At 47.1% G+C, this 20,762-nt stretch overlaps 1 long non-coding RNA gene across 1 annotated transcript in view; it reads right to left on the minus strand.

Annotated features, from left to right (window-relative positions):
* Positions 1 to 12,852: 12,852 nt before the first annotated feature.
* LOC147663134 (uncharacterized) overlaps positions 12,853 to 20,762 on the minus strand; it is a 76,674-nt gene continuing 68,764 nt past the window's right edge. Inside the window, exon 4 of the long non-coding RNA XR_015305427.1 lies at positions 12,853 to 12,881. This is a non-coding gene — a long non-coding RNA (uncharacterized LOC147663134). The remainder of the gene's footprint in view (positions 12,882 to 20,762) is intronic.

Genomic DNA, 20,762 nt, shown 5'->3' on the forward strand with positions numbered 1-20,762 from the left:
TAGGCGGAGGCGATGGTATCCCAGCGACCCCCGAAGAACTCCTGGTGCCAGAACTCCTTCTGCGCTTCTTTGGCGTCGAAGAACCCCGCCTCGACGGCGACCGTCGTTCTTCTCTATATGTCGTACGCCCTCGCCTCGACGGCGAACGCCTCCTTGACGGCGAACGCCTCCTCGACGGTGAACGTCTCCTCCGAGACTTCGACGTCCTCCTCGACGTCAAGGATCCCCTCGACGACGACCTCCTCCTCTTCGCTGACGACGAACGGCGGTGTCGCCTCAACGGCGAGCGCCGACGCCGGGCCGCCTCTTGACGTCGATGACTCGACGCCGACGCAGACTATGAAGATATCGTCAACGGCAATCTCGACGGCGGTCTGGTCAGTTCCCTCGACGCCGAACGTCGACGTCGCCTCGACCCAGAGCCCTGGGGAGACGGGGAACAGACTGCTGTCATCCCTCTCGATGCCGTCGTCGGTGCTATCGACGCCGGCGGAGAACATGGACGCTTGCTTGCATTCCTGCCCCTGGAGAGCCCTCCAGAGGCCTCAGCATGGGCAGATGAAGCATGCCCAGACCCACCTTGTGCCTTCAGCCTTTTCTCTTCCAGGGCCTGGAGCCTGATCTTCATCCTGTCCCTCAGGGTCCTGCTGGTAAGGACTGGCAAATGTCACACTCCTCCGGGACATGAGATGATGGAAGGCAGATGATGCACACCTCGTGTGGGTCCGACTTGGCCTTCTTCCTCGAACACTCTGGGCATTTGTCAAACAAAGCAGGCATTGTGACAAATAAAAGAGTGCTGAAAGACACACACAAGGAAGAAGGCACCAAAGTACTTCGAATGAAAGCACTCAAACACTTGAAAAGTGAGAAAATCTGAAATCTGCTCCAGGGTCCTGCTTGCAGGGGCCGGAAAAAAGAACTGGAAGTAAAAGGGACCTGCTGTGCATTCTGGGATACTGAGAGAGTTCTGGAAAGAAAGGCACAGTAATCCTGTTCTGAAGCCACATAATGGGCAGCCTATGGGGCTTGTCTGTCACTACTTTTCTCTCTATCATTCCAGAGGCTTTTGGCTGGAAGGGGAAGGTTTTTCTTTGTGGAGAACACTGGACAGGCTGTGCGGTTGTGGGTTTTTAGTGGAATATGTAGTTGAAGTACTGGACAGTGTAGCCTGTGGGATATAGGCTGCATTATCTGTCTTTAAATTCTCTCTTAAGTGTCTGTGCAGTTCTGCATTTGTTGACGACTTAAGAGATTATTTTTGATTGCTCTGGGGTCCACGCACATGGGCGGGACTATTCACTAGATTATGACTATAACAGAGATCCCCTACTACAGAACATATTTCTAGAGAATACTACATTCACACTGGCACGCGACAAGGATGTCCCCTATCCCCATTACTCTTTGTCTTAGCACTAAAACCACTGGTCCTCCGTCTACAGATGTGGGCTACTCATTGTGGAATTCAGGTGGGTACATCGGTGCATCTGCTGTCTGCATACGCAGACTACTTGATTGTATACGGTACTGATATACTGGAAGGGGACAGGGTCCGATTCCCCATATTTTTGCTGAGTTTGAAAGTATATCTGGTTCTATCTATTAACAAAACAAAATCTAATGCTTTTTTTTCTTTCATGACCAAATACACCCGGACAGTATTGCTTTTGGGGAACACATGATACCAACAGGGCCATATACCTTTAAATATCTTGGCATTAACATCAACTGATCACAGGCGGACATGCTGGAGGGCAACCTAAATCAAGCCATCTGTGGTATAAGATCTCAGGTAGCTTTCTGAACCTCACTTCCGCTATCTACTATGGGCCGAGTGGCCTTGTCTAAGAAGGTGGTACTTCCCCGTCTCCTATATTACTTTATGAAGTTGCCCTTGCTAGTGCGGGTCACTATTTTTAACTCATTAGATACTATATTGATAGACCTCATCTGGGGTGCGGGTCGTCGCAGGATAAGCCTTAAGAAACTACAAATACATACACGGCGGGGAGGCCTGGGAGCACCGGATTTCAGAGTCTATTATTATGCATGCCAGTTGCAGTGGTTATCCTACTGGAAAAGCAGGTCGAAACCTGCAGGAGATTGGGTATACATCCAAACACATAGAAAAGCGAGTAATCCACGTTCTACTCTTACCACATACCAAACCTCGCCCAGAACTGCCCACCCTACTATATATCGCATTGCACTGTTGGAAGAAGGCCCTGAAATACACAACTGGAGGTGGACTTTATGCTTGTAACATCCCACTAGTGGGGATGCCACTGGCGAGCGGTAGATTGACGATACAGGCACTTGGACCCTTGTTGGAGGCCGGAGTAAAGACTATTGGGGCATTTTTTGGTGACGGGTCACTCATGGATCATGATAGCTTTACTCACGCCACGGAAGCACCTACAACGCTATATGTCACACACGCAGCCGTGCTACACTATGTTAAAAAACAGTGGGCCCCACAACGAGAGGAACCCCGAGAGAACGAGTTTGTGAAAGCTCTTTATTATATGGGTGGAGGTAGCCATCTCATAAAAAGTAAATGTTGTAAATGTAAATGTTTTTGTACTTGTATAGCGCGCAGCTACCCGGACCGGGTCTCCTGGCGCTTGTACTCATACCGCTAAGGAACCCTTCCTGGTTTTCCTCGTGAAGTGTCCACTCCTGGGCACCCCCTTGGTAAAACCAGGCATCCTCGCGCTATTGGGGCCGTTGTGGAGATTAAGCAAGCTATTGCCCAGAGTTGCAGCGTGGGACCCATGATTAGAATAGGCACTGAGGCGAGAATATACGGTCAGAGGAATTTGAGCCCAAGACCCGCCGAGGCGGGAATCGAACCCTGGTCCCGGGCCAGAGCTCTGCATCAAGGTCTGCCGCTCTAACCATTGAGCCACACTTCTCCACATAAAATGGTTATATATTGGTATCCGAGGGACTTGCTGAGACCCCCTAGACACCACTCGGGTGCAATGGGCTGAGGACATGGGACGGGACTTAACGGATAAGGAATGGTCAGATGTATTGGAATACCCACGGAAGATACCGAGAAATGCCAAGTTTATGTTTATACAATGTATGATTGTACATAGAGCTTACCTGAGCCCACACAGGCTACAGAGAATGTACACAGCTACTGCCCCCGATGTAAGACGACTGAGGCAGGCCTCTTTCATATGTTATGGGCGTGCCCACGTCTAGGTGGGTTTTGGGAAGGGGTTAAGAAATTGATTGTAGATACCACTCAGCACTCACCTCTCACTGGAGGGTGCATCACTGGAGTGTTTACTGGGGATCCGGAGACATAAAAATTGACTACTACGCTTCTTGGATTTGGCGCTTATAGTTGCAAAAAGGGCCATTACCATGCGCTGGAAGTCAGCCAGAGCTCCTACATTACACACATGGCATAGCGAATTGGTTAGGTGGGCGGGGGTTGAAAGCGCTGCACTGCGTAGGGAGGAGACACGCGGTCTACGGAAGAATGTAATTTCCTTGGACTGGGACACTATGGTGGAAGCGTGCAAAAACAACATACTCGATGACACTTCTGGTGTTCCGCATACTCAATGATAGAGGGGAAAAAGGTGATTGCCAAGAGTGGCTAAACATCATTGGTTCAGGACGCAGCAGCGGGACGATTGATTGTAATCAAAGAAGTTTGATTGGAGAGGGACAAATGAGATCTGGACATTGCACCTCACAGCCAGAGCCTGGGAGCGGGGCGGGACTCCAAAGGGGTGGGAGGTAGAGTTAAATGGGTATTGCTCAAATGATGATGTCTAGGGAGGGTTTGTAATTTGATGTGTTGAAGATATGATGTGGACGACTTTCCTTCCCCCTTTTTGTATTCTCTTGCACGTATATTTATGCTTTACTAGTAACCGCTTCAACTTCTAATGATCATAATATTGGAGTGCTCTGGATAGTTAATATGTAATATTGTACGACAAATCATACAGACGGATTCATTACTTGTGAAAAAGAGGAATTGGGAACAACAACAAAAAAAACAATAAAGTTTGTTTCAAAAATTTTTTTTATAGGATGGCGAGGGGTGCTGACCCAACTTACACCTCTGTGGGACATGAAACGGCTAGGCAGACTCAGGAATAGTAAGGGATTTGATCGTTGGGACGATATTGTGTTATCCTCAGTAGGAGATATGTGGCAGTGAGATAGTCTCCTTTGAACGGCTTCAGCAACAATACGAATTGGCCCCCTCCGAACTGTTCTGGTACACACAAATACGACATGCCCTGATGACGGTGCTGCCGCCGGGCTCCGAGGTTCCTGAGGCATCACCTATGGAGGACAGGCTCTTGACGGATTACATGCCAAGGAGGCCACCTCTCTTCCGTACCGGAAACTAGTAAATAACCTGCCCGACCCTACAGAGCCTCTGAGAGATAAATGGTCACAAGACATTGGTGAGATAGACGACTCGGAGTGGCAGGAAGCATTGGCATCCCCAAAAGAGGTGGGCATACCCTCATGCCTCAGACTAGTGCAACTCCGCGTCTTACACCGATCATACTACACTAGGCACGCCTTACACAAGATGGGGAGGGCAGAACACCCCTTCTGCATGCGTGGGTGTGGGGACGAGTGAACCTTCTTTCACACTATATGGGACTGCCCTAGAATACCAGAATACTAGGCACAAGTAATGAGGACAATATCGCAATAAGATGGAGTGTCGCTTCTACCAGAGCCAAGGCATTGTCTCTTAAATATATGGGAACCTAATGACCTCACACGCTATGGGCAGAGTTGGGCAACACTAGGAATTATGGTTGCTAAAAGGAACATAGCACAAAAATGGGGAGGGGTGGAGGTGCAGTCTTTAGCAGCTTGGGGAAGAGGCATGGATGCGGCCATGATAGCTGAAAGGGCGGTATTCAGTAGTAGGAGATGCCCTAAAAAGTAGAGTAAAATCTGGGGGGCTGGAATTCATATAGAGGTAACATCTGTGATCCACCACCTGATAGAGATGATGATGATTTGGACTCTGATGCAGTATGAAGACCCAGGGATGAATAGAAGGGGTCTGATTTATGATGCTGAGAATTTACAAAATTGTGACTTTATACTAATTGACGATAATTTATGATGAAGTGATGTGCTGCACTGCCTTCTTATGTACAGAATTGGCTTACTGTATTGTTGAAATGGAAATGAATAAAAAACTTTTTTTTTAAATTCAAGGTAAATGTGCATAAAAAAGTGAAGTGGTGCAGTGAACACTTTCAAAGTGATGGATCCAAAACTAAATACTGACACAAATAGGTAGGCCCGGACATTTTGATTGCCCATTTTCCGCCACTACTTCCGTCAGTCTCCCTATCAAATGTGGACTTGTAATCAATGAAGCCCAGGTAGACTGGGAGGCAAAGGAATCTTTGCCAAATCGGTTAGCAGGCAAATCGTCATGATTTTAACTGAGGTCCTGTTATTCTTGGTGAAGCCAGTTTGATTTAGCGAAATGATTGTTTGCCTTAGCCCACAGCTGCAGCTCCTCCAGTACCACCCCCACAAGGAATTTAGTGCTATTGTCGATTAGAGCTACTAATCAGTAGTTCCCGGGCTCCCCCTCAACGCCCCCTTTGAAGAGCGGTGCCAAGATTGAGCCTTGCCATACAGTTGAGCCTCAGAGAAGAGAAGAGTAAGCTGTGCTGCCCAAAATGTAGGGTCCTCCCTAAAGAAGTCATGAGGAATTCTATTTGGGCCTGGAGCCACTCTCTGCAACCTTTCGTAATTTGTTCAAGAGACTGCTTGCAGAGATATCACACCACGTTGATTTTTGCTCAGATGCTGTAGGTCCCTTTGGCGCAGGTTTTATGCGGTCCAGGTCATCTAACTCAATGCTAGCTTGACCAGGCTGTGGCAGTGGGTTAAAGTGATCGAATAAGAGTTTGAGGAGTTATTTGTTTTATTGTCATACAGCAGTTTTGCCCAGAAGGTGTTCCACCACCCCATTTGTTAGCTCTTTTTTTCCTTTTATTTATTTATTTATTTATTTATTTATTTATTTATTTTGTATATTTATAGAGCGCAAGCCTGTCACCCGGAGGGCATCCTGGCGCTTTGAACTTAAGCAGCAGCACTATTCACTTACACAGCATTTTTTGGAAATAAGTGCGTTTTTAGGGCTTTAATGAAACGGAAGATAGTTACTGTGGCTTCTCAGAGAGAGAGGCAGGGAGTTCCATAGCTTGGCAGCAGCCACGCTGAATGAGCGGCCGCCCATCCTGACTCTCTGAAACCTCGGGACTACCAACAGCTGCGCAGAAGAAGATCGGAGAGGACGCGAGGCAGAATACCAAGAGAACATATTCTGCAAAGGTATCGGGCCCTGATGGTGTACAGCTTTGAACACTAAGCACGCGGCTTTGTACAGCACCCTCAGATGTACCGGGAGCCAGTGTAACTCTCTCAAAGTCAGGCCAGAAGAACTGGACCTGGGCCATGAGAGGGCCAACTTGGCGGCCATGTTCTGCACGCGTTGTAGCTTCCCCACCAGATTTTTTGGGGCCTCCAGAAGTAGCGCATTACAATAATCTAAACGACTTAGAATAGTACCGCGAACTACTTCCGGCCTGGCATGGGCGGGGAGAAGAGGCAGAACTTTACGCAACATGCGTAACAGCATCATGCACGTGGACGTGGTTTTATTAACGTGCAGGTCGAGCTGTAGATTTGGGCCGAAGATCACCCCCAAGTTGCGAGCGGATGGTGCAGCCGAGACTGGCTCGGGGAAGGAGACAGGCCAAAAGTTCTCTGGCAGTGTCCGTGAGATCCGATCGGTAGAACAATAAAGAACCTCAGTCTTCGCACTGTTAAATTGTAGGGAGTTGGCCCGTAGCCAGTCCGCTGTGGCTGCCATGCAGCGATGGAATGTCTCCAGCGAGACCGCCTTATCGCCCTCCAAGGAAAAGACCAGCTGGGTATCATCGGCATAGTTAAATGCCGAGACACCAAAAGATTTAATAAGCTGGACCAGGGGGCGGAGGTACAGGTTGAAAAGTATTGGGCTGATGGCCGAGCCCTGTGGCACCCCCTGCCCTACTTTCCTTGGTTCTGAGCAGAAAGGAGGAAGCGATACCAGCTGTTGCCGACTGTCAAGGTAAGATATGAGCCATCTCTTGCCTCCTCTGTGACCCCACACTCTTCAAGTCTCTTGATGAGGGTTCGATGGCACACCGTATCGAACGCGGCCGACATGTCGAGCAGCACTAGAAAGGCTGCCCGACCACTGTCGACACGCGAGCGAAGATTGTTCAATACGGTTACAAGCACAGACTCCGTCCCGTGCCCGGGGCGGAAACCAAACTGTGCCTCATCGAACCAACCGATGTTTTCCAAGAAGCCTGAGAGCGAGCGGGTCACCCATTTTTCCATGATTTTAATAGGAAAGGGGAGCAAGGAAATTGGCCGATAGTTGGACAGACAAGTCGGGTCCAGCGTTGGCTTCTTAAGCAGAGGTGACACTACTGCAAGCTTCCAACACTCAGGGACGGATGCCAACTCCAGAGACTGGAGGCAGATGGAATGCAAAGGTTGAAAAAGTTCAGCCTGAAACGCCTTCCAAAATTTGGGAGGCAGCGGGTCACGCGGAGAGCCAGAGGATACCGTGTTAGCCAAACTGCAGAATTCCTCAAAAGAGGGACGAGGGAATGTTTTTAGTTGGGGTCGACTGGAAGGAGAAACCGGAGCTCCCAAACTAAAAGCAGGAGCACTCAACTGGGGTCGACTGGGTGAGTTGCCCGGAGCTCCCAGACCAGAGCCAAAGGCATCTTTCTGAGGTTGACTGGACAAGTCACCCGGAGTTCCCAGGACAGAGGCTGCACTTGGAGGACACGGTCCAGTCGACTGGGGTCGACTGGATAGCCCATTCGGAGCTCCCGGACCAGGACAAGAGTCAACTGGCCGGGGTCGACTGAGCGGGCTAACCGGAGCTCCCAGATCGAGAGTAGTGGGCAAGGGATGCTTTAAGCCCTCTAAGATCTTGGCAGTTTTTTCTTCAAAAGCCCCCGCCAGGGAGTCGCACAGGCCCTGCGATACAGGGACCGTGTTAGCGGCACATGTGGGGTGGGACATGTCCCTGACGATTTGAAACAGTGCTTGCGATTTGTTAGGCGCCTGATTCAAGGTAGATTCCAAAAAGGTCGCCTTAGCAAGCCTAATCTGCGCTTTGTAGTCCTGCAGTATGAGCCTGAACGAGGCCTTAGCTGATGGTAGATATTGCTTTCTCCAAGCCCTCTCCGCACGTCTACAGCTCAGCTTCATCTGTCGAAGCTGGCCCGTGTACCAGGGAGAAGGCCGATTCACTCTCCCACGGGACTTACGAAATGGGGCCACCTTGTCCAGCGTGTTAGTAATCGACTGGCAGAGAGTAGAGTAACTTTCCTCCACCGAGTCGCTCAGACAGAAATTGTCAGGTAGTAGGGAAGGCAACGGAGAGCGATTGAGTAGTCGAGACCAAGGTCGGCCTAGTTTTGCCACTCCTACCCCCGAGGTCACAGAGGAGTAGTCACCTATATAGAGGGAGAAGGCCACAAGTGCATGGTCCGTCCAGCATTTGCACAAGATGTCAGTGACCGCTGCAGATTGAGCGTCAGTCAAGTCCAGGATATGACCTCCCTTATGAGTCGCAGAGCGGACCAGTTGTTGCAGCTGGATGTCGCCGAAGGCCTGGGAGAGTGTCGTAAACGCCCTGTCCAAAGGACCCCCCTGCCATAAGTTGAAGTCTCCCAGGACCAGCAGCTTAGAGTGGGTGTTGGAAAAGTCATAGATTAGGTCAAGAAAGTCTGATAGAGAGGGGGCCGATCCCGGTGGACAGTAGCAGAGCACGCCAGAGAGCAGCGTTCCCTCCAGACCTCTAATGGAAAACCCCATCAACTCGAATCCCAACACCTCCCTAATTTTGAGCTGGAAGATACCAAGCTTTTCTCTATAGATGACCAATTCCACCACCTCTGTTCTTCAGCCGAGGGGTGTGAATAATTTTAAAGCCTGGGGGACATGCAAGTCCCAACTCAACTAGGCAGTCCTCCCGAGCCCATGTTTCAGTAAGAAACAACACATCCAGCCCTGAAGAATCAATCAGGAATGCAATCTCTGTATGGTGTTTACACAGCGACCGCACGTTCAGCAACCCACAAGACAGGGACTGAGATGGAGAGGAGCCAGAGATCTTCTTAGGCACCGGAGTCCGAGTCGGTCTGAGTTCCAAAAGAGCATCCCGGGAGTAGACCAGGCGAGGAGTGTGCGAGGGACCAAGGGAGGCGGCCCTAGGCGCGCCCGTTACGCGAACGGGCGCAAACGGGCTTACCTCTGGCGCACCTCCGGCGCGTCTACGGCGCGTCTGCTGCGCGCACTCGCTGCGCGCCTGTTCCTCCATGCCTCTATATAGTATTACGCCGCGCGGGCTTCCGGCTGCTAGAGCCTCCACACCCGAGCAAAATGGCGCCTAAGAGTGTCCCAAGCTTCTACACTCACCCAAGATGGCGGACGGAGCACCACGATCTCAATCCTAAAACCCCGCAAAATGCGAGTGAGGACACAATTATAGTGCAGGTGAGCCTACAGATGACCCTGGTGGCTGCAGTAGCAAGTGCCAAGCAATTAGGTGACAAAAAGCGGCAGCGCGATAGTAAGCAGCGCGAGCAGCGCAATTAAGAATAAAAATGCCCAAGAGTATCTAGGCACCAGTAAAAAGCTGTCCAGCAAGGAGCGCGGTCAGTTAAGGTCTGGAGGGGGAAATTACTGTGAAGCTTTAATAAGCTCTCCAATGCGCGCGCTTCCGGCTGCTAGAGCCTCCACACCCGAGCAAAATGGAGCCTAAGAGTGTCCCAAGCTTCTACACTCACCCAAGATGGCGGACGGAGCACCACGATCTCAATCCTAAAACCCCGCAAAATGCGAGTGAGGACACAATTATAGTGCAGGTGAGCCTACAGATGTCCCTGGTAGCTGCAGTAACAAGCGCCAAGCAATTAGGTGACAAAAAGCGGCAGCGCGATAGTAAGCAGCGCGAGCAGCGCAATTAAGAATAAAAATGCCCAAGAGTATCTAGGCACCAGTAAAAAGCTGTCCAGCAAGGAGCGCGGTCAGTTAAGGTCTAAAATGTTCCTCGCCACTCGTATGCTCAGCAGTATATATGGGTTCATTGGTGTCTTTTTGAGTGCTCTCCACAGAATATTTACCCTACTTTTGGCCCTTCTTAATGTGTTGCTTACTCTCCCTGGAGGGAGGCCAGTGTAATGTGCTTGATGCATTTTCTTGGCCCGAATCGGCTTAGCGGGCAGAATGGGTAATTCTGATAAGAACCTTTCCTATCCAGTAAGGGGTCTTCCCCTAGCATAAGTGTGTTTAAAACAAATGGGACTTCCACATGTGCTGCTGTGTCGTGCTAGAATGATACAGTATTTTGGCACACCCTTGCTGCAGGAACTGAACGAGAATTTATCTCTGCTCTTTCTACCTATATGGTTACATTGTGTTCAGCCCATGTTCCACTGCATATTGTGCACCTTCAAGTGTGCAATGGATTTATGCCTTGTCAGACGACTGGTCCAGTCTCCGGATGTAGAGTTGCTGACGGGTTCATTAAGAATCCACCTGCACAGATGTCCTGGAAGATTGCCTTTGTTACAGAATGCATAAGATGGGCCATCCACGTATGGGGAAACTGGCTCCTCATCATAGGGAACACTACTGACTGTGACACTTTCAGCGATAGTGATACATATGTTTTTAGGCCGTAGGTTTTATCAAATATATATTTTTATGTTTAGCCTAAATGTTTAGTCACTTTACAGTCAAATAGTGGGTGTTATGCGGGTTGTACAGGCCCTCAGCACAAACACTTCCATTTACATGTTCATGGTTAAAGTTGACATCTTTTAAACAGTGACCTTTTTAACACATTTTGCCTGCACATCAGCATACTCAGTAATTGTTTCCAATAAATTTCTTCATAGGCACACTATCGTCTCTTAGAACACCCTGTACAAGGTACCTGGTACTGTGCTCAAACTATTTTATTGGTTGTTGTCTGTTAGTTGATAGCCCAGGGTGGGCAGAATAATCAAGATACAGCTGTACCAGAGCTCAGGTAATAAATGCATGGATTTAGTCTAATATATAAACTGCATGGACACTTGCTTAAGCAGAGGAGCAATTTCGACAGGACTGTCATAGTCACTCTGTGCCTGAATAATCTAGCCAAGCTTGATTCCGTCCCTATCCTGAGAAGGATGATGGACTGCTCAATATCAAATGTTTGTGTTTGATGATATACGCACCCAGGTAAAATGGAGAGTGAGACCGCTCTATGGGATCTGGCAGATTACCACACCTATACTCATTAGGATAGGCAAAGTTAGGTAGGAGAACAATTATATGTATTCATATAATGGAATGCACATGTACAATAGTTAAATTATTCATCCTGTTTACTATTCTTGTCATGCTTGTGACATTGGTTTGGTTCAATCTATTAATCATTGCAACACATATATTTTACACAAGAATCTAGTTTCCTCAATAACTATTTGAAACAGCACGTACGTTTTTCTTCTGTACCTCTTTGGGTATGCCTGAGTTACAAACAAAAGGGTAAGGATTAGGGTTGCCATGTTCTCTGATGGAGCACTGTGAGCTAGCCATGGATTCTGTCAACATAGGATGGTTTGTGCAGACTCAGTCCCACATAGTTTTGATGCTTATGTTACCCAAAATGACTGTCTTATTTAGAAAGTAGTAACCGTATGACATTCACAGCTGTATGATCCTTCGATTGGTGTTGCAAAATGGCTGACTGAATGGCTTAGTTTGGAAGGGGTTGGTGGTAGGGATGAACAAATCAACAGCACTAAGCTGTTGCCAACTATCAAAGCTGACACTCACTTTATCAAGACACTGCTCTGCATTTTCTGTAGCAGTGCAGGCAGAGCCTTAATCTTCCTCCTAGATCTGTGTCCGCCTACCTTCTAAATCAATGGAGAAATGGCCATGGTCCCAGTAGAGTTTGACAATGGTGAACAATGTCTTCAGTTGAACCTTCAGGGACAATACCGCTTTGAATGTGAAAAATGTTTATCTCAACCTTCCCTTTTCTACTGGTGGTGACATTGTCACCATAAAAGGCTGCCTAGAAGAATGTCTTTACTGTTTTGTACCTGATGTACCGAGTTGGAGTGTTAATCTTTGAGATTTATGAAGTTTCCAAAATACTAGAGCAGTCTCTGAAACCAATTTCTATAGCTAGAGGGCTGATTTATGACCAGCTAGAGGGCAAAGAATCATATGCATGTGAAACCGAATGGCTCTTGTTTTGTCCTGGTTGACAAATGTGGACATTCTACAACTGTAGGATGAGAACTGAACATATACATTAGAATGTTAAAAACTCACATGGGTTGGTAATGTGTTGTTAGTTGAAAAGCATTTTGTGACATTTAGAGGTAATCTTTCACACCTTGGCTCTTGTAACGAGAAAGTGAAGATTAGTTTACATTCTTGTTACAACTTGAAGGTTGTCTTATTTCTCTCTCTTGAGCTTAGACTAAGACACCTGTGAAATACCTTTGTTCAACATAGTCATGGAACTTTGTGTGTAAAGCTATACATTTGTGATATGTTGTTGTTTTGGGAGTCTGCTCAATGATGGTTTACTGAAGGACAACCATGGTTGGCCGAATCTGTGATTCACAAATATTGATTTTTCTTATAAACCCTTCCAGCCTTCGACTCACATGTGCACAGAGTTTATTACACCATCACTATTTTATTCCATTTATTAAATATTTACTTTGACAATTGAGAAGATAGTCATACCTGTGAAATATGCTCTTGATGCCCTAGAGAAATAGAGACATGGAAAGAAATGTAAGGTCAACCAATGGTCACCAAATCAATAGTATACAAGGAAAATTCCACTTACCAGTATGCATCTGTTCTTGGCATGTAGAGCTGCAGATTCACACACTGTCCATAGATCGCCATCTGGTGTTGGGCCCGGATGTTTGCACTTTGTTGTTGCCTAGAAAGAAGTCTTTGGATGGTACGAGATAGGTGACTCCTCCTCTGGACAATAGTGCGCATGGGCATCAACTCCACCTTCAGATAGTTTTTTCGTCAAGAAGGGAAATGATGGAGTTTTGTAAGAAACAGAAAAAGATTCCTATGTGATGTATCTAAACAAGATAATACTGGGACAGATAAAGGAAGCCAGGTGGGCGTGTGTGAATCTACAGCTCTACATGCCAAGAACAGATGCATACTGGTAAGTAGCATTTTCCGTTCAAGGCATATGAGCTGCAGATCACACACTGTGCATAGATTGCATAGCAGTACTCCCTTTTAGCGGCGACCACCAATGTCTGTTGCAGTAGTTTGGAAAAGTGTTTTAAGTACAGCTTAGCCCTCAGTTGCTTGTTGGTTTGCTTGCACATCTACACAATAGTGTTTTGTGAATGTGTGCAGTGTAGACCATGTTGCTGCTTTGCAGATGTCATCTAAGGGAATGTTTCCTAAAAATGCCATGGAAGCCCCTATTTTGTGGGTGGAGTGCACTTTAGGGGGAATGGATAGTGTACATTTTGCTTTGTGGTAGCAAATGTGTGTACATATGACAATCCACCTTGCAATCCCGGATTTTGATATAGGATTGCCTTCATGTGGTGGTGAGAAGTACACAAAAAGTTGTTTTGTTTTCCTAAATGGTTTTGTTCTGTCAATGTAGTAAAGTAGTGCTCTTTTAACATCAAGTGTATGAAGAGCTGGCAACTCCACAGAATGGTTGAGATGGAAGGGAGAAATTACTTTAGGAAGGAATTTAGGATTTGTTCTGAGAACAACTTTATTGTGATGAAGTTATACAAATGGTTCTTGAATAGTTAGTGCCTGGATCTCACTGACTCTTTTGAGAGATGTGATTGCTACTAGGAAAGCGACTTTCCATGTGAGAAATTGTAATTCACATTTATGTAAAGGTTCAAATGGGGGGCCGTTGAGTCTAGTGAGGACTATGTTTAAGTTCCACACTGGATATGGTGGTACCCTGGGAGGAATTATTCTTTTAAGACCTTCCTGGAACGCTTTAATAGCAGGTACCTTGAAAAAAGACAAATGTTGTCTGTTTTGCAGTTAAGCTGCAATAGCAGCGAGATTTAACCTAATGGATGTGTATGCTAGATTACATCTTTGTAGATGCAACAAGTAAGATATGATCTGTTGAACGGACACATCTAGAGGATTGATTGTGTTATTGGTACAGTAAATAACAAATCTTTTCCACTTGGCTGAATAGCAGGCTCTAGTGGTGGGGCGCCTAGCCTCTCTGATAACGTTCATACAATCAGGTAGAAGATTGTGGTAACAAAATTCTAGGACTTCAGGAGCCAGATCGCTAGGTTGAGTTGTGCTGGATCTGGATGTCTGATCTCTCCATGGTTCTGTATTAAAAGTTGTGGGGGAAGGTGTAATTTATGATGCGTGACTACTGATAGTTCCAGCAATGTTGTATAACATGGTTGCCTGGTCCATGTTGGAGCATCTAGGATCAGTGTTAGTGACTGTTGTTGCACCTTGCGCACTACTAATGGAATGAGTGGGAGAGGCGGAAAAGCGTACGCAAATCTGCCAGACCAATTCATCCATATCGCATTGCCTTTGGACAATGGGTGTGGATATCTGGTGGCGAAGCTTGGGCATTTTGCGTTTGAATGTGTGGCGAAGAGATCTTTCTCTGGATGCCCCCACATGTGGAAAAACGGTTGAAGAACTTGTGGTGAAGTTCCCACTCGTGAATCTATTGTCTTTGACGACTTGACAGATTTGCCATCTGATTCTGTATTCCTGTAAGATGTTGGGCTAAAAGGAATATGTTTTGAGGAATAGCCCACCTCCAATGCTCTGTGCTTATTGAGAGAGCTGCGAGAGCACGTCCCCCCATTTTTGTAAATAATACATTGCTGTCATATTGACCGTCCGGACTAAGACATCTTTGCCCGATACGTGTATCTGGAATGATTATAATGCCAGAAAGATTGCCAGTAACTTCAAATAATTGATGTGGAGTAGCTTTGCTGAGGTGTCCATGTGCCCTGTATGGTGTGATGTAGTAGATGAGCTCCCCAGCTGGTGAGCGATGCGTCTGCTGTTAGCACAATCTGTGGAACCGGCTCTAGGAATGGTCGTCCTTTGGAAAGGTTTTGGGTGTTCCACCACTGCAGAGAGCGATGTGTACGACCGTCCACCAACACAAGTTCTGTTAGCTTGCCTTGAGCTTGGTTCCACTGACGTGCTAAGCATTCCTGTAAGGGGCGCATCTGGAGTCTTGCATGAGGTACTATGAATATACAAGAGGCCATCATCCCTATTAATTGCATAAACACTCGAGCTGGAAGTGAGTGTTGCGGCTGGAAATCTGTCATAAGGGCTGGCATGCTTGTTATCCTGGCTGGATTGGGATATGCAAAGCCTTTTGAGGTGTTTATTGTGGCACCTAGATATTGTTGGATGTGGGACGGTTGGAGGTGAGACTTTGTGAGGTTTATGTAAACCCTAAGTCGTGAAGTAGTTGGATTGTGGTGCATGTGTGATTTACACACTGGGTATGCGACTTGCTTTTTATGAGCCAGTCATCCAAGTATGGGAAGGCGTGAATTTGTTGTCTTCTTAAGGGGGATGCTACCACTGCCAGAAATTTTGTGAAGACTCTGGTTGCTGTGGTGCCTCCGAATGGGAGAACCTTGAACTGATAATGCTGACCGTCCACTACAAATCGAAGATATTTCCTGTGAGCAGGGTGAATGGGAATGTGGAAGTAGGCGTCCTTGAGATCTAAGGTGGCAAGGAAGTTGCCTTGTTTGAGTAGAGGAAGGACCTGAAGAGTGACCATATGAAAATTGTCTGATTGTATGTAGAAGTTTAATGGTCTGAGGTCTAAAACGGGCCTCAGGGTTCCGTCCTTCTTTGGAATGAGAAAATATAGGGAGTAAACCCCTGTGTTTTGATGATACAGGGGAACTGGTTCTATTGCATGTTTTGTAGGAGGGAAAGCACCTCTTGTTATAGAAGCGTTAAATGCTCTGTTGACATTGGACGCTGTTTGGGTGGTATGTTTGGGGGAGTTGAAGTGAGCTCCAGGCTATAACCAGATTGGATGATTTGCCTCACCCACCAGTCTTTGGCAATGGTGTTCCAGACAGGTAGGAACTGTAGCAATCTTCCCCCGACCAGAGTATAATGGTCCGGGGGGAGTGGAGGGATTGTTGGAGGTGGAGGCAGTGATAGTATTGATCGTTTTGCCTTGTTGTTATTGTTCCTGTAGCCTCCTCTGTAATAACCTCTGGTAGAGGAGGTCTGGGTGGGATTTTTATAGAAGGTGGAGGAGTTATCAGTGGTAAAACCTCTAGAGGCGCCCCTATAAGAGGAGTGAAAAAAGGAACCTCTGGGAGTTTGCTATTGAAAAGCTCCCATTGATTTGGCAGTATCAGTACCTTTTTTCATCTTCTATAAAGATGAATCTACACTAGGCCCAAATAAATTCTCCTGGTCATAGGATTGGTTTAGTATAGTAGTTTGAACCCCGAAATACATAGCCACACATGTCTGCGCAAAAGAACACTGGTATTAATAGCTTGGGATGCTGTGTCTGCAGCATCCAGAGCACATCGAATAGAGGTATTAGTTATAGGTTTCCCTTACTGGATGAGATCATTGGCCCTTGTTTTATATTGATCTGGAAGGTGTTGTAGTAGGGTCTCTAGTTTGTCATAGTGTGCCCTATCGTACCTAGCCAACAAAGCCTGTGTGTTGGCAATTCTCCATATGTTGGCTGCTTGGGACGCTGTTCTTTTACCAGATGCGTCCAACAGTTTTGACTCCTTATCAGGAGGTGGAGCATCGCCTGAGGTCTGGGAGTTAGCCCTTTTCCTGGTGTTGGAGACTACCAAGGAATATAAGGGAAGCTGCCCTTTAATGTTAACAGGGTCAGCTGGGGCAGACTTGTATTTCTTTTCCACTCTGGGGTTAATGACGCTAGCCATTTTAGGATCTTTAAAGATTTCAGGAGCATGTTTGATTACCCCTTTTAACATTGGGAGAACGGAAGTGGACCTTTGAGATGGTGCAAAAGTGTCCATGAAGAAATCTTTTTCTATAGGGTCTGTGTGCAAATTCATACCGTGGTATTCTGCAGCTCTGTGTATGAGCTGAGTGAATCCTATAGTGTCCTCTGGAGGGGTGGTCTAGATAGGTAGATATCATCTTGTGGTGTATCATGAACATCTGGTGTGCCATAATTGTCCCATGGGTCATTCATTGGGATATTAGGATGATTAGGTTCCCCTAAAGGTTCATCATCCCCTCTCTCCCCAAAGGCGTCCTCATCATCCTGAGATGGGGGAGATTGTGAGGGTACTGGAGATGGGATAGGAGAGATGCGGTGTGGAGGAGGAGGTGGAGAAGGATTTCTTAAAGGAGAAGTGGCAATGTCTCATTTCTTTAAAGGGAGTGAAGCTGGTGCAGGTTTGTCCATTTTCCTTTTCCTGGAAGGACTAACTATAAGGTGACCTGTCTTTGGGTTGGATCAGGTGGAAATAGCTCCTCCTCTGGAGTGTTTTGTTTCAGTGTCGATTTTTTCAAGTCCGACTGTTTGTGTGGCACAAGTTTTGGAGTTGTTTTATGCTCCTTAGGTTTCAAATCAGGAGTTTTCCTGGGTTCTGAAGGTTTAGTTGGGGTCTTCGGAACCGGTTGTATGTTTGGTTCTGATGATTTTTTCGGATCCGAAGGTTCAGTACCAGTGGATTATGGTACTGAAAGCGCTGATGTGGAACCAGGCTTCAGTGTGGACGAAGACAGTGGTTTCTCTTTGGATTTGTCTTTTGTTTTCGGTGCCGGGGATGGGGTTTCGGTACCGACGGTAGGCTGACTTGATCCCGAGTCGCCTGAAGGCTTATGTGTTGACTTCTTTGCCGGGCCCGAATGCGAGGCTTGGGATGTTTTGTCCCAGTGTGCACCTAGGCCGAGGGTGAAGGTGTTACCGAAGCCTTTTTATGAATGGGTGGGAGGGAGGGGTAGACTAGAGTACTTACGACCCGTTGCCCTGGAAGGATGGGGTTGTCTTCAACGTCAGAGTCATCAGCTTCGGAGTCGCTAAGGTTGCCCTCTTTGATCTGCTTCTGCTCCGGTACATTGATGCCTTATTGGAAGATATCATCCGGTATTGATGTTGATGATCAAGCCATACTTCTTCGAGCCTCACGATCCCGTATTGTTTTCTTAGAGTGGAAAGAGGCACAGTCTGGACAGCCTTTGGCTTGTGCTCGGGCGAAAGGCAGAAGTTACACACCTCGTGAAGATCACCATGTAGAAACTTGGATCCACATTGAGGACACTTTTTGAAAGGAGTCCTTTCCATGAGCCAAAGGGCCTGATGGTGCAGGTAGGCCTGAAGGCCTGCGTCGACGATCGGAATCGAAGAATTTCAGTTTGTAGAGATGCGGGTCGAATGGGAAACACGATCGAAAACAATACCGAAGAATGGGTGAAGGATTGCGTGTCGAAAGGTAGAATGGTAACGACACTGAACTGGAGCGCGACAAACACATCCGAGCCCGATAATGGAATGGAGTCGATGCCCATGCGCACTATTGTACAGAGGAGGAGTCGCCTATCTCATGACTTCCAAAGACTTCTTCCAAGACAAGAACAAAGTGCAAACATCCAGGCCCAACACCAGATGGCGATCCATGCACAGTGTGTTATCTGCAGCTCATATGCCTCGGACATGTGTTTTTCAGATTTTTAATATACATGATATAACTTCCATTTTAAGGCAGATACCACAATACATCAGAACAATATATTATCAATGTGGCTTATGACATGAAACATTAGAAAGCCTACACCTCATGGTGCTTCCTTATTCAAAGGATTGAGTTTGGCAGTCTGTCCCAGCGAACTGCCAGTACAGAGGATTTACCACTCCAGTTATAGACAAGTCTCCAGATTTGGAGATGGTACTGAAGAGTCTTCAAACCCTACCCAGTCCCCCTCATAACTCCTGCTCTTGATAAGTCCACATTGGTCATGCCTTTTCCAAACCCTGGACCTCGCATACCGGCCCTCTATGACTCTCCACCCTCACTGCTTCCCCTTAACTGATTCAGTTCCTGAAAAGGTACCGCCAAATAGGGGGTACATTTCAAAGACCTACATTGAGATTCCCATGTGCTCGGTGGCACAGCTCACCATGTCTCGGGGCTCTGACAAACGTATGCTTTCCTAAAGGCAGCAGCTCAAGCAGGAGAACAGCACTCCATGCTGTTAGTACTTGGGCTGCTTTACTAGCGCCGAGGGCTTAGATTAGACCTGGTCACATTATTTAAAAGGTTACTGCATTGCACAGAGCGGGAATGGGAGGCTTCCCCCGGAACACTAGATTCCGCCTCATCCAATACTTCTTAACCACAGAGCTTATATGACACCAGACAAGATCAATCAATACTTCAGTTGCAATGATGCCCAATGTCACAGATGTGGTCTAGTAGGAGATCTCCTACACATGTTATGGCCTGCACTGCCATAATGTCCTATTGGTAAGTGGTCACTAAACATTTAACCCAGTGCACAGATCGCACGCTGGAATGGACCTGGGAGGGATGCCTTCTGGGGCTCTACCAGAGGCCCAGAAAGTATGAAGTAATGACCTGTTTCATATAACTGTGACTTATTGTGGCAAAGCTGTTACTCACTAGGCACTAGAAATTCCCTGAACCCCCCAGCTGCGAAGGCCTGGTTTCAGTCGTTTCTCTGCTGGGCGCAGGCAGAAAGTGTAGCGCTTCACCGCAAATACACTATAGGGGTATGTAAACAGATGCTGGTGCCAGAGTGGGATGCAATACTAACAGACTTCCGTAAATCCTGGCCGGAGTATTCGGAAATGCAGGGCACTTCCTCAGATTTAGATGAGGCGCAAGAGCCAGAGAATAGCGTACAGTAGAGAAAGTGTCAGTATAGATGTGGTGGTTAATATAGGAAATCCACAGGGCCCCAAACACTGTGCAACTCTTGCATGTATCCAAGCTGAAACTTGATTACTTAAGCAGTAAGGAAATGCATCATATAAGAGTAATATGCAATTAAGGGGAAGCGGAGAAGGCGAGGAGGGCTGAAGCACAGGTTACTACTTGTGTAACAATATATCTGTAAGAGACATTAGTTAGTGATAGATTCCTTACCTTAGAATATCCCCAGGCGTCAGACTGGATCCGGAAATTTTTGCATAGCAATACCCCTGCGCGTCGGTAGGCGTCGTCCGCGGCTCCGAGTCTGCCGTCGGCGTCGTTAGCGCCGGAATGACGACGTCGGAGTACTTAGACGCCGCCCATGCGCGCTGACGTCAGTTCTGATACACAGCTTTTCCGCGCCAGATACGCAGAGCCATGATAGAACCAACACTTGTGCCATGAAACTAGGGCCCTGAAAGGGGATGACCTTAACCCTAGATATCGGTTCGCAGAACGGGGAGGATGGGTGGGTCGGTAAGGAATCTATCACTAACTAATGTTTCTTACTGATATATCGTTACACAAGTAGTAACTTGTGCATCTGAAAGAGACACGTTAGTGATAGATTCCTTACCTTAGAATAGATACCCCAGCAATACCAACCCCGGTGGTGGGTCTGCGAACCAATAATCACACCAGAAAGTCCTGGAGGACGGAACGGCC

Source organism: Lissotriton vulgaris, unplaced genomic scaffold (genome assembly GCF_964263255.1).
Source record: "Lissotriton vulgaris unplaced genomic scaffold, aLisVul1.2 SCAFFOLD_4645, whole genome shotgun sequence".
Lineage (NCBI taxonomy): Eukaryota > Metazoa > Chordata > Amphibia > Caudata > Salamandridae > Lissotriton > Lissotriton vulgaris.